The 14,766-nt window shown below is 45.9% G+C and overlaps 1 long non-coding RNA gene across 1 annotated transcript in view; it reads left to right on the top strand.

Moving 5' to 3' along the window:
• LOC116947349 (uncharacterized) overlaps nucleotides 1-14,766 on the top strand; it is a 78,964-nt gene that overhangs the window by 49,494 nt on the left and 14,704 nt on the right. Inside the window, exon 2 of the long non-coding RNA XR_012945610.1 lies at nucleotides 10,069-10,149. This is a non-coding gene — a long non-coding RNA (uncharacterized LOC116947349). The remainder of the gene's footprint in view (nucleotides 1-10,068; nucleotides 10,150-14,766) is intronic.

Raw genomic sequence — 14,766 nt, 5'->3', positions numbered from 1 at the left:
GCCATTGCTGTGTATGTGGGATGCTGTCAGTGGCAACTCCCTACACTCCCGTCCTCCGATCGCTCTTATCTTCGTGGGCACAAAGGAAACGCCAAATAATAATAATAACATTTTTAAAGTATATATAATGTAAAAAAAACCTTTCAAGAACTGCACCCTGCGATGATCTTAGTCAGCACGAGCTCCCCCCCCCCCAAATAAAATAAAAAAAATCCTGCCAAAAATGTCCATTAATGATTTAACCAGCAATAATTTATTGCAGTCACCAACTCTGAGGCCTCAGAGGCCCTCAAAGGATCATTACCACACGAGCCACTGCTCGCAGTGAGTAAATCTACGTACATTTGTCACCTCAATGTGTCAACTGCGAGTCGCAGGGCGTTGCTTTGATTTAAAAAAATATATATATACACGCTATTCCACAACAAAAAAATAATCGTGCACGCGATATTACCGCCGGATTTGTGGCTAGCTGGAATTAACATTTGAATTAAAAGTGTGTTGCGTTTCTCCTTCGAGGGCTCGCGCACGCTTGCCGTTTGTAAGCGGAATTCGTTTACAATTTCCCCAAACAGATTGCAGTCGTTTGGGGGGGGGGGGTGGGGGGGTGGGCACGTTGTAAAATGTGTGATTTATAAAAAAAAAAAGACTGTAAATAAAAATATCTTTGGTAAGAACGACGCTCAGGCTCCTCCCAAGGTTCATCTTTAAGCTCTTTCACAGCCTGGCGTTTGAACTCTCGCGTGCGGCTAATCGGGCTCACACCACAAGTGTGGCCCTCCGCTGGGAGACGATGTAGCAGCTCGTACCAGGCAGCGATATCCGTTCGGGGATTGCCTCCGCGAGTCAGAACCACTCGGAGAGCGTGGGGATTGGAAGATGACACCGCTCCGCATTTGCATTCATGCCTTCGACCAATTAGTGCAACGTGTAAGCACATTTAATTGAAAGAAATCGCCAGCTTTTGTAAATAATTACTTTTTCTGTCGCCTCATTAAGCCTCAGATTAATGTTGTAATTAGTCACGATAGCTGAGGTTTAAAATGTTCATGCCAAGCTCGCGTGCGAGTTGGGTTTTTGTTTAATTTAAAGTTGATGGGATTTGTGTTGGGCAGTTTCGGGTCAACTGCGTGTGATCTGGTCACGATACATTTGTGGAGGTCATCTCCAAATTGTTTGGCACTCAGAGTTAGCGAGTGGCTATCAGGCGTCGGTTGTATTCAAATATCTAAAACTCATAAAAAAAATTTTTATTTGACCAGGTAAGGCCTACTGAGATTCTAGAAAGATTATTTTTTCAGAAGCGACCTGGCTATCACAAATGATAGGTCAACGAAGTGGCTTACCGCGTGGAAATGTATAGCAGCTAAATACTCTAAAAGCGTGATGTTGAGTACAAATGTGGAAGAAAACGCCGGAGGGCCCGGAGAAAAATCCGCACGACCACGGGGAGAACACGCAAACTCCAAATATACAGCAGCAGAAGGCGTCACGGTCCGGATTGAACCCACGACCTCCTGTATACCAGGCGAGGTAGCTAATATCTCCTAGCCACCATATTACCGGTGACACCCGTTTCGATGTTGTGTTACGTGTTTGTTTGAATTCGGTAATATGAAACATTGACTTATTCTTGTTTCAAATGAATGTCGTGGAAAAAAATGATAACACAGAAATAAAAGAAATCTTTACAGATAGCATGCATTTGTCCATGTATTGTTTTCGTGTATCGTTTCACTAAATAGCGGAAGAAAATTGCGGTGAAATTATGGTATAGGATAAAGCGCCACAAGCTGTCATTCCCAGCACTATGCAGTATTCTTTACAGAAATGTAGGTATGGTATTATTTATTTATCATGACGTTCCACGTACAATTATATACACAAACGCGGTTATATTTATACGCTCGCGGAGATGTATACAACCGCCGGCATATGAAAGTGCACACTTAACGAAATTGCAAATATTTGAAAACAAGAAAATATTTACGGTTATATCTCTCCGCAAAAGAAAACCCACCTTCCGTATTTAGGCAGGGGCACAAAAATATTACAAAAAGCCCTATCGCTTTAATATGCTGCGTACAAAGGGGGGGGGGGGAGATCATGCAAATTTTTTGTCTTTCCTTTGCATTTACGGCATGTGTGAAAATGATCCTGTGGAGGCAGCGGTCTTTAATGATGTCGTCCGTTATCCCGAGTCGTGCAGTGGGGGCAATTAAATTGTCGCAATTTCCCAAGAAATTAATGCGCTAATGGAACATGGTTGACTTGCAAATTGCCTGTGCATGAGTAATGTGAGGAGCAGTCATTGTAAGTACAAGTTTCCTTAAATTAGAAATACGATGAAAAGTTGGGAGCCTAGCGTTTCATGCGCTCGATGCTCGAGGAGTGACGGGGGGGGGGGGGTTCTGATGTTATATTACAGGGCTGTTAACAATAAAATAGTTCATTAAAACGGGGAGATAATATTATCCCAAACACGCTGAGCGTTTGTAAGAGGCACAGCTCCATAGTGCACGATTCCCGTGACCACAGGATCGCCCCGGCCTCCGAGCGTGTACCAGCTACAACCACCCCCCCACCCCCATCATTGTATTAATATCAAAATCGCGGTATTAAATTGAATTTATGCTTTTTTTTTTGGTATCTACAACCGGAAACGATATCTCTAATTTCGTGTTTGCATTCGGGAGCGACGTGTTGCCTTCCATCACTGCTCGGGTCACGTGGGCTGCCAGAGCCGCCGACTTAATGGTAAATTTTGTGCCGCGTGAGCTTTGCGATCGTACCCCGCCCCAACCCCCCCCCCCCCCACTTCTTTATTATCGACGCCACGGTTCGCGGGCTCTGCCCTCCTGTTCGCAGAATGGATTCAATCCGCAGTTTAATGAAGCCGCTGATTGGGTGCTGTAAACCTTTAGCAACACACACGGCCCAGCTCGGTCCACTGTAACCGAGGCACACCTGCAAGTGATTGCCCGATGTCTCCCCAGGCCCCCTTTACAAATGTTTGCTGCCCACTTAATTAATTCAAAGCGTTCGTTATACCGCCGGAGAACGTCAAGGCGGGATCGTCAAATACTGTGCCCGTAATTTAAAACAAGCCACATGCTCGATAGGGAGCAGGGTGTGAGTTCACACACACACACGTATAAGCAAGGCCCTTGCCATATTTTATAGTAGTAGTAGTAATAATAATCATAATAACATATATTAAACGTCGTCAAAGAAATCTCAGCGTACAAATATTAAATGTACTAAATTTGGATGAATTACAGGCAGGCAAATGCTTATTTGTTGTGGCTATTGCATGCGATGATTCATCGCAATATAAGCAGATTTACAAAGACACGCGTGCAGACAGTCAGTTCATATATTTGTCGCGCGTACAAAATATAAACATTCGCGTGCAAATTTACGAGAGTGAAACTTAATAATTACACGGGGCAGTCTTGTTTTCAGGATATCAGAAAATACAACACGGCTCCTACGATATATATCGAGAAATGAAATTATTTGTCGCTATATACACACAATGATAAGCGGCTGGAGCACTGCTTGTAATTCAAGTGGTGAGTCTGGATAATGGAAAACTTATTTTCTGATCGACAGTGCCCCTTGCACATAAAACAGAGAATGAAATGCAAATTGTGATACATTCTTCATTATTAATAAAGGCTGCAGTGTGGAAAGCAGTCATTTCAGGGACGCTTAGAAAGTGAGTCGAGACATCAGAACCTTTTAAAGCCCACCTTTATCGGTGCATATTTATAGTCGAGCAACCACCGATTGCCTTTTTTTTGCCTTCCATTCATCTTAATTGTTGTTTTATTTGATCTGTCACTTTGGGCTATCTGCTCCGTTTAATCCTTCAGTCTGTGTGTGTGTGTGAGGGAGAGAGAGAGAGGGCGGGCGGGCGGGCGGGCGCTCACTTGCGGAGTGGTCGGAATAAATACAAAAAATTACCCGAAATAAAAACGTGTCAAGCTTCTAAAAAGAACCAGCCTTGGGAAAAAGTTTCCCCCCGCTGCAGTAGTAATTTCAGTGCAATTTAAAAAATTCACGTGCTCCCTTCGCTCGCGAGGCAACGCGACCCGTCGTATTTTAATCCGTGGATTCTTTTCGTAATTATTATTTCACAAGTGCCACAGTTTGATCGCATTCCCTTCCATATTTTTAAAAAAATGTTTTTCTTTTACCTGACTCATTGCACACTTTACGAGATAAATATAAACCTACCTCGCGTTTTTCTACATGTAACAAAAATATCCACACGCGTATCTGCCCCGTGCTTTGTAAGCACCTGTAGCGACCCTCTTTGTTTACAGTTATGAGCAGAAAACCCCCAAAGTATGATAAATAAGCAAACAAACATACAAAATAAATAATTCATACACGCATTTTATATATTCACAATCCAAAACTTTTCACTTGCACACACACGTGTGCACGAGCACGTGTGTGTGTGTGTGAGTATATGTGCGAAAAATATATAGCAAAAAAGACAAAAAAATATTATAATTTCAAAAAAAGGGCAATTCTTTTTTTGTCGGAACTGATGTGAAAGTGTTCCCTTTAAAGCACAAATGACAAAGGAATGCTCGGGGCTGGGAACACCCGCTGGGCTACGATATGTGCATTTATTTATTTATCTTAGTTTGCATCCTGATGCTGCACGGCTGCCACTAAGAGCATTTAAATTGTAATAATGCCCAGGGATATTTAAAGCACTGTGAGCGCAGAGCAAGTCTCTCACACACCCCCCCCACGCCACCACACCGCCTCCAGAAACGCGCTACAGTTCATGCCTCATGGCAACCTCACGCTGGGCAGCGTTAAGCGGGCATAATCCCCCCGCACGCGCGGCGGTGTGGTCGCCACTGAGTGTGCAGGCGGTGCAACTGCGCCGGAGCCCACCGATTGTAGGGTCCCAGGGCGCTGGACAATGAAGAGACGGAGAGGGAGGGGAGATAATAATTCCACTGTTGAGGGGGGGGGGGGGGGGCATTTCATTGCTTGTACAACGGCCCACTGCCAATCCCACTCCGGTATGCCACTGGGGCACATGCTTGCCATCCAGTGACTCAGGGTTGGTGGAACATGCAGAGGTGAAGCCGTCATGTGCATGAGAATGGTAATCAGGTGCTTATCGAAGGTAACCCTGCAAAGCGGGTTTCTAACAGGATACCCTGTGTGGGGCTACGTGGCTGGCAGGAGAGAGCACCGCAGCGAGATCTGCTGTTGTACTGCACTTCTAAGTTCCCACGTCTATGCTCCCTCACCCTTTACCAACCCACGATAATGAGCTCGGTGAAGTACGCTCAAACATTCCCCCACGACCCGTGAAGTGTGGGGAGTCCCTCATCCAGTAGTGGATTGATAATGGCTGATGATGATTTAGATCAATGTGCGGGCATCTGTGAGGATACGACACAACAATAGAAAGTGGAATGTCGAGTGTTCCAGTGACGCTAGAAAGGGTTTTCTTAAACGAGAGTGAAGGATTCGGAATGAGTTTTGGATTAAAACATTTTCAAATGTTTGTATTTTCAACGGAAAACTCCCAATATTTTTGTGAGATTTTATGATTATTATTTCCGAACAAACGTGACATCGCCGGATGCCCACGTGACACCACCCTTGTCAAGAAAAGCGTGGATGTGACATCACGTAAGTGAAAACGTCGTATTGGGATTCATGGTAACTTTCATCAAACCCATCTTTCCTAAGTAATATTTGACCATGAGCGTCTATTTCCTTTCCACTTCCTGTGACGTTACACATGCGGATAAATCCGAAATACACAATTTTTTTCGGATCATTCAAATGTTCATATCCAGGCCCGATTTTCAGATGCTTACCGACCCATCCAAACCAGAAATGGCGAGCACATCTCGGGGACACACACACGCATATGAATCGTCAACTTTTCGCAAGACACTTCTCAGTCGAAACGCACGTGCGTTGACCTACTTAACCCCGCGCAGCTGGTCACCAAGAACGCCGGTTATGCAACCGCTGTTTACAGGCGCACTTCTTACTCGGCTTAGCTCCAGCATGCTGGCACGGTCGGCGTCCGATCGTACATCGTTTGCTGCCGTGTCTTTTAATCCCGGGCACTACAGACGCAGCGTGCGGGAGACACATTTCACGCCGAGTCGATCCCAGGGAGGTCCTCGCCTAACACGGAGATCATTTGAGATGTTTAGGGGTTTGCTTTTTGCCCTGCGCAGCTTTTGATATAGTCGTAGATTATTCATGAGTCAGATCGTGTACAACAGGACGCTTGTTTTCTCAAGTTGGTTTTATTTATTCATAGCAATTGTTGCAACAAAACTAAGTCGTGAATACGCCTCGAAGCCCATCTGTACATATATACATGAAGTACCTGTTAAAAATAGTAAATGTTGAATGTAGCCTCTGACACGTGTTATATCGGTAAGAGACATGCCAGAGAATACATTGTTCAGGGGCCTATGAGATTCCCTTCTAAGAATATGTTGAAAGAAAATAGATGCTTCTGGTCAAATATTCTTTAGGGAAGAGGGGGTTTTGATGAAAGTTACCACGAGTCCCAACATGACGTTTCTCTAATCCTATCAGCTTAATCCCTCATTTTTGCACGAATTTTTTTTTTGAGCCACGTAAATTTGTTACAATCTAACCAGTGTTTTTGATTTAAAGCTTTCGTGACTGCAGGGTTTCATATATTGTTTAATATTTTTATTATTTTATTGTTTCCCTTCTACGTGACCTTACCGAAAGAACCAAGAATACTAACCAGTGTTGTTGATTTCATATTCTTCAGCTCGCGCTAATGTGGCATCTGAGCGTTTTCTTTTTAAATCAGTAAACAATGCAAACATTAGCAACGGTGATCACTCTTGAGGCAGCTGTATGGAGGGAAAGAAAAATATATAACACCTCATTGCTGCCGGGATGATAAATGTTGATGGGTCTTATTTGTTTTTATCACATGGGGTTAAAAGGAGCACTTGAAATTCTAGTTCTGGAGAGAGACCTTTGGGGGGGGGGTGTATCTCTCTCGCAGCCGTCCCTATATGTAAATGCAGGTTGAGTACAAACAACAGGGGATGGGAGAGAGAGAGAGAGAGAAAAAAAGACGGGGAAGAGCAAAAAGAAATAAATAAACTAAATAAATGAAGGCAAAAAAAGCGGGGGCCCTGACAATTTGATTACAATGGTTGTTGCAGCAATCATCGCTGTGATGGCGGTACTTTTGTTTCAGCGCGAGCGAAGAAGAGAAGGCGAAGGCTAAAAGCGCTTATTACTGCTAAGAGCTGGCGCTTTCCTTGCTATCTAAACAGCTGTAATTTGGCGGGAAAAGGGCCCTGACACTCACGGCAGGGCTGATAGCACGGCAGATGATGCTCCCGGAGCGCCAGGGGTGTCAATAAAGTTGCGGCGGATTCGGCGCCGAGTGATGGAAACAAAACACGGCCTTTGCGCGGAAAAAGTCATTAATCAGCCGGGTCGGCTCCTCCGCCACTTCCCAGTTGCCAGCGTGATTGACAGAATCTGCCGCGAGGAGGCGGAGGCGGTGTGGGTTGGAGGGGGGGGAGGTGCAGGGCAGATAACGGCACTGAAAGCGCCGGGCGAGACGGCGCAAAGCCGCGCTGCTGTTTGTCCAAAAAAAAAGGCACCCACAAACCCCCAGGAATGAACCTTTGCACCCCTTTCACACGGTGACCTTCTGACCGGTTCTCTATCCCCCCCACCCCGCCAAAGACTTTCAGTTGATATGCTGTGTGACCTATTTGTTGATAGGATTCTCAATTTATCAGATGGCACTGAAAAGTTTACTTTTCAAGCGATAGCATTAATGGTCAACTGGCAAACACTCACCCTGAAAAAGCCAGCAGAGACGCCTCCCAGAGCAGTTGCTCCCAAATCGTCGGACAGTTTACTTCGTCGATAAAAGACAACAGCGCGGACGAGGTATACCCACGTGAATATTGACTAACTTGCGGGTGAGTACGGATGAGGGTGGAGGGTGACGTGGAAGCTGATTATGAGCTTATCGACAATCACACACACACACAAAACCACCAGGATGGTGATGCTGGGATTCATGCCACATCACCACTGACAGCCCTGGCATCCCTCAAACTTGGCATCCATTGTGCATTTCATCACCTGCGCTGGTTGATAACGCTGGAGCAAATTAATATTAGACTGGCAGTAATAATAATAATGAAATAATCGGATCCAGCCCAATTCTTCAATATTTCTTTGAGTCTTAGCTGCCACCCGTGGGTCGATTCAAATCTTTTTCCTTTTATTCTCCAGAATTCGTGAAATTAAATCTGAATGGTACCTCGATAATACAGAGCCGTTACTAGGTTAAGCTATCAGTCCGAGTCACGGTCTCCAACCCGAATGACATTAGACAAAAGCCCTTGTCTGCAAGGTGGCACTATCACTATTGTCCGAGCAGAGTCAAGCAAATGTGGCGTTTATGCAGTAATTTGCTAGTCCGATCTCAACTGCTTTCACCTTAATTTAACTCAAATGAAGACGCGGGCTGTCTTTTCAAATCTTACAGAGAGTGCGTGCGTGCGTGCGAGCGTGCGGGTGCGTGCCTTCACACAATACCACACGCGCGCGTGCCCATGTGCTCCCACGCTGTGTCCGTACTACAGCTCCACAACTGCTGATTATTCAGGTTGTAACAGCAGTGTTCGAGCCCGTACACACACACACCTCCCCGCACTCAAGGCAAATTAATGTTTTGGTGTTAGGCTTTAAAAAAAACCCCTCTCCTCCCAACTCTAAACTGATTAGTGAGATGATATTGAATTACAGAAAAAACACAGAGGCCTTGAGAAAAAAAAATCTCTCTCCAAGGGAGGCCGCGGACGATGTGAAATTATTTGTAATGTGTTATAAGTACCCGGTATGCGTGACGTTTTTTTTTCCCTTCTAATTTTCGCTGCCAAAACTTGTCGGTCAGAAGGTATCTAGTGTTTCTGATAAACAGCACGTGTTCATTATAGGTGCAGTCAAGCAAATGTCTGGATAATTAAAGTCACGCATTTAGAAATTCCAATCCAAAACCCTTGCCGTTTCTGTTCCTACAAATATAAAACTGTGTTTTTAACACTCACACACTCACTCGTTCAAGCACAAAGGCACATACCCCCCTGTGTAGCTTACACAAGGATTTAGGGGCAAGTGCTTTCGGTGCGCGCCTATTAAGTTCGGCACGGTGAACGGGGCTGACGGTGTGGCCAGCACCAAGCACGCTCGGCCACCTTTGTCTCCCCAGTGCTGATGTTCACACACTACGTCGAACACTCATTTGAGGCTGAGCCGACTTAGATGAAGCCCAGAACCTCGTTCAGATGTTCTCCACCGATGTTGACCATGAGCCGGAATCGAACGCGGGTATGCTGGGTTCATCGCACAGTGGGCTAACCACGACGCTTCCGCTGACCGAATATCATACATGTTTTACGTCCACACGGCATCGCCACTTATTATAATGTAACACCACGCGCTAGTCCACCTTGACAGCAGTGTGGCTCTGACATCGCCAATTCCGAAACCCTTGCCCGTGATATTGAGACGGACGGGCGACATTCGTGTGACCGCTTCTCGATATTCTTCAAACGGCAGCAGGAGCCGCGTGCGGGAGCGAGCGAGCGAGCGAGCACGGAGCGTCGCGATCCGAATACTTCGTCGCGTCACGGAAATGTGCTCGCAAGCCAAAAAACACCGGTCGGCGTTCACCAATCATCCCCGAGGCACGGTGCATAGCAATCGTGGTTTTGCGTCCGCCGGGGGTAAGATTTCAACAGGAACTACACCCTAATGAAAATGTTGTTTCACTTCTCACACGTCTTACAAAAAAGGGGGCTTCTGCGGAGAACCCATGCGACCCAAAGTCGGGCGGCGTGCACGCTCCCCTGCCGCTTGAAGGAATGGGCACTTCTCGCGGCCGTGTTTGACTTGACGCTGCGTCTCGCGGGCGAGACGCAGAGACGGGCCCGAAGGTGCCGCTCACGGCCGTCTTCTCGTCCGCACCCCTCACCCTGACGACAGAAGCGAACGTCCGGCGAGCGCGAGGAAAGACGCGAAGCCGATCGAGTGAAACTCGACGTCGCGACCACGGCCACGTCGGAGGTAAACCTGGGCAACTTGCGCTGCCGTGGGCGCTTTGACGCTCGCTCCATTGCCACTGTGGACAATTGAGTAATGTTGCTCTCGCGCAAAAAAAATGTGTTATTGCCAATGGACGTGCGTGCACGTGCGTGTGTGTGTGCAAGTGTGGGGAGCGGTAGTGTTGCGGTTAGCGCTATGCTGCGCTACACACCCGGCGGCCCGAGTTCGATTCCCGCTCACAGGCAACACCGATGACGATTATCTGAATCGGTCCTGGGCCTCCCCTAGGTCCACTCAGCCTCAAACGAGTATCTGGGTGTGGTGTGTGAACATCGCCACGTGAGAGACAAAGGCGTCCGGGCATGGTGTTGGCCACCCACCCCCTCGAGCGACGTGCCGGCCTTCATAGGTGCTCGCTAAAAGCCCTTGCCCCAACAGTCTGTTAAGGTTACACGGGGGGTATTCGTCTTTGTGTGGAAGTGTCTTTGCGTTAAAGTGGGGAGTGGTCGTGCAGCGGTGAACGCGTTGCGCTTCGAACTCGGTGACCTAGGCTACATTCCCGTCAGCGGCGAATATCTGAAGCAGTCGTGGGATTCACAACTAGGTTAGCTCAGCCTTAAATGAGTACTGGGTACGATGTCCACTAGGCCACACAACCCCGTTGTGCACTGTGCCGGGGCTTATGAAATGCTTGCTAATAGCCCATGCCCCAACAGTCTGTTAAAGGCTGCGCATGAATGTATGTTCCTGTGTGAATGCATGCGAGATTTGAGGTGAAGTTATTGGGGGCGTATGGCACTTACTTAGCCCTGAATTGATTTGAATGAAATTGTAAAATATCAGCGTTCAGAAAATGTCAACGCATATACACTTGAAAGCTCTTTGTCTGTGTCAGAAGCGGACTTTAATCAGCAAACAGCAAGTGGGGGTGGGTGGTTTAATGTTTGCACTTTAATATTTCAATTGCACTGGCTGTGATTTGAGAGGTCGGACAGGCGGGACTGCGGATATTAAACATGCACTCGCTTTACCTGCAACGCAATGGGCAATCCATGATTTTGACTGTCTCCGTTACTTTTGTTTTAAATAGTCACAGCAATTCGGTCCGTTAATGAGCCGTGCGTTGTGGATTGCAACACCGCTCCTTCTCCGTATACGTGCAACGGCAATGGGGCTCGTTACAATGAGGAAAAAAAGCAGACGTGCGATGGATGCGGAGTTGCCAAAATAATTCGCCGGGAAAAAAAAAGCGTTCCCGGACCGCTCCTGGTTGAAGCACCGCACATCCGTGAGCGTTTTCACGTCTCCATTGTGACCCGCTCCCTCGCACCTTCACAGCGAAGCATTTATTCTCCACAGCCGTAATTGGCATGTGAACTCGTGTCGGCTGGTGGGGCGCCGATTCTTCGCCCCGTTGCGGCGAAATCTTTAAACGTTGGCTCGGACGCACTTATCCATGTTTCATATCGCCGGTGTTGTGTTTCATACTCGGTATCATTCTCACGCTTCGCCGGTTGTTGCAGGCAATATAGTCCTTAATTTCAAACGAAAAGGTCCCCGATTCTTGATACGTTTTAATCAACGTCCTCTTGTGGACCTTAACTATCATTATTCCTCACGGTGCCGACGTGACCCGACTGGTGAGATGTTTCAACATCGCACCTCAACCACCGAGTAAAAAAAAGAAAACACTGTTCCTGCTCAGTGATGTTTAAATATTAAAGTGCATTTTGAAAAAAAAACGTAATTTGTACATTGCCTCCTCAAAGGTATGTGTGTATATAGTGGGACATTATTTAACGCGGTTAATATTCAACCTGGTGCCATTTATAATGAAGGTGCATTTCACGTAGCAGTGATTTAGGACTGGCACAAGCAAGATGAAATTTATTCGTCAATTTATTTGTTTGGTCACACAAACACCACTTTATTTTAAAGTTGATGCTTATTTCTCATTACAATTTTCTGACGTTTCCCTGCAAGTGCGTGCGCGTGTGTGCGGTGCGTGCGTATTCTCCAAACCCCTTCCATAAGTCACAATCGTCCGCGATGTAATTTCAACACTTAGTAATCAACACCATCTATCTCCGGCCCATTTTCTGAGCTTATTTGGTTTTACCGTGTGACATTGTATTTTCACACGAAAACCGCATTACCTTCGAAGTTTGCTTTAGGAACTGCAAAGAAAAGAAATTGTGTAGTCGCGCCGATCGGGTGGACATGTTTGTTTTTGGCTTGCTGTTAAAAAAAAACGTTATCTCGATTTATTGGTTCGCGCGGGCATCCATTCTTTTGATAAACAATTTTTGAGGACCCAAGTTACCCCACCCGTAATTGCACTTGTGGAAATGTCCCCTGGGAAGTACAACACGTTTAAAGAGTATATCATGTAAATACATTCTCTTGGTGGAAAGGGAAGGTGGGGTGGCGGTCTAAGAAAGAGGGTTTCTTTCCCACTTACCTTCTTGCGGTTTCATTTTCTCGACAATTGCTTTCTTTATTTTTGCTGTTGTTGTTGTTTTTAAATCAAAGCCATCGGCACGGACTAACGTTAATTACCGGACGAGGCAAATGGTGGCGGTGTTCATCAGCTTGGACGAAACCAGAAACGCCTTCCTCCCCCCCGCAACTCTCCACACCTCAACACCCAACTTTCTCTCCACAGCAGCAGCAGCAGCACCACCACCAAACAGTTCCCATCACCAAAGCTATCTTCCTCCTCATAATCATCCTCCCATAACCGCCACATCCCCAAAGCAATATCTCTTGTTTGCTTATTTCCCCCCAGCCACACGACACACACCACACTGCTCAACCCAATTCATTTAGAGTTTGTCAAAGATCGCAGCTTTGCACGAACCATCATATCTACATGATTTATTAATGTGGCTAAATGGGGTTTTTTGACTCCAGGATTGTGCTAATAAAATTAAAGTATCTGTGACCACAGAGAACAGGCTTAATGAAAACTGGGGCTCAGGCGACTGCCGGCTGAAAGAGCACGGGGCGCAGTGTGTGTGTGTGCGTGTGTGTGTTAACCCAGTGTGTGTGTGTGCGTGTGTGTTAACCCATTGTCTGTTAAGGTTAACCCATTGTGTGTGTGTGTGGGTTCACCCATTGTGTGGGTTGACCCATTGTGTGCGTGTTAACCCATTATGTGTTTGGGTTAACCCATTGTGTGTGTGTGTGCGCGCGCGTTAACCCATTGTCTGTGTAGGTTGACCCATTGTGTGTGTGTTGACCCATTGTGTGTGTTAACCCATTGTGTGTGTGTGTGGGTTAACCCATTGTGTGGGTTGACACATTGTGTGTGTGTTAACCCATTATGTGTTTTTGGGTTAACCCATTGTGTGCGATAGCTCATTTTGTGTGTGTTAACCCATTATGTGTGTGAACCCATTGTGTGTGTGTTAACCCATTGTGTGTGTTTGGGTTAACCCATTGTGTGCGTTAACTCATTGTGTGTGTGTTAACTCATTGTGTGTGTTAACCAATTGTGTGTGCGCGCGCATGTTAGCCCATTGTGTGTTTGTGTTAGCCTCATGTGTGTGGGCGTTAATCCATTGTGTGTGTGTTAACATATTGTGTGTTAACCTATTGTGTGTGGGTGTTAACCCATTGTGTGTGTGTTAACCCATTGTGTTCGTGTTAACCCATTGTCTGTGTGTTAACCTATTGTGTGTGGGCGTTAACCCATTGTGTGTGTTAACCTATTGTGTGTTAACCTATTGTGTGTGTTAACCCATTGTATGTGTGTTAACCGATTGTGTGTGTTAACCCATTGTGTGTGTGTTAACCCATTGTGTGTGTTAACCCATTGTGTGTGTGTTAATCTATTGGGTGTGTGTTAACCCATTGTGTGTGTGTTAGTCCATTGCGTGTGTGTTAACATATTGTGTGTGTTAATCCATTGTGTGTGTGTTAACCTATTGTGTGTGTTAACCCATTGTTTATGTTAACCCATTGTGTGTGTTAATCCATTGTGTGTGTTAACCCATTGTGTGTTATGATCCATTGCGTGTGTGTTAATCCATTGTGTGTGTGTTAACCCATTGTGTGTTATGATCCATTGCGTGTGTGTTAACATATTGTGTGTGTGCTAACCCATTGTGTGTGTTAACCTATTGTGTGTTAACCTATTGTTTGTGTTAACCGATTGTGTGTGTGCGTTAACCCATTGTATGTGTGTGTTAACCTATTGTATGTGTGTGTTAACCCATTGTCTGTGTTCACCTGTTGTGTGTGTTAACCTGTTGTGTGTTAACCTATTGTGTGTGTTAACCTATTGTGTGTTAACCTATTGCGTGTGTTAACCTATTGTGTGTGTTAAAATGTTGTGTGTTAACCTGTTGTGTGTGTTATCTTATTGTGTATGAGTTAACGTATTGTGTGTGAGTTAACCTATTGTGTGTGTGTGTGTTTTAACCTATTTTCACCCTTGACACCAATGTCCTTTGCCTTCACCGAAACGAAGAAAAATAAATAAATAAACAGGAAAAGGTGCAGCCCTGAAATTACCTGCTCATGCCACTGCTGGCAGAAGAACCTTCCCACGAGAGGGAGCTCTCGAGAGCCCCCGTAAGAGGGCGTTTTCGGCCTACTCTTCCATGCTGGCGAGACGTCTCAAAACAACGTCGA

This window comes from Petromyzon marinus, chromosome 29 (genome assembly GCF_048934315.1).
Source record: "Petromyzon marinus isolate PM22_M1 ecotype Great Lakes invasive population chromosome 29, UKy_Petmar_22M1.pri1.0, whole genome shotgun sequence".
NCBI lineage: Eukaryota > Metazoa > Chordata > Hyperoartia > Petromyzontiformes > Petromyzontidae > Petromyzon > Petromyzon marinus.
Note: the sequence above shows the minus strand (reverse complement) of the source record. Positions and strands in the feature narration are given on the sequence as shown.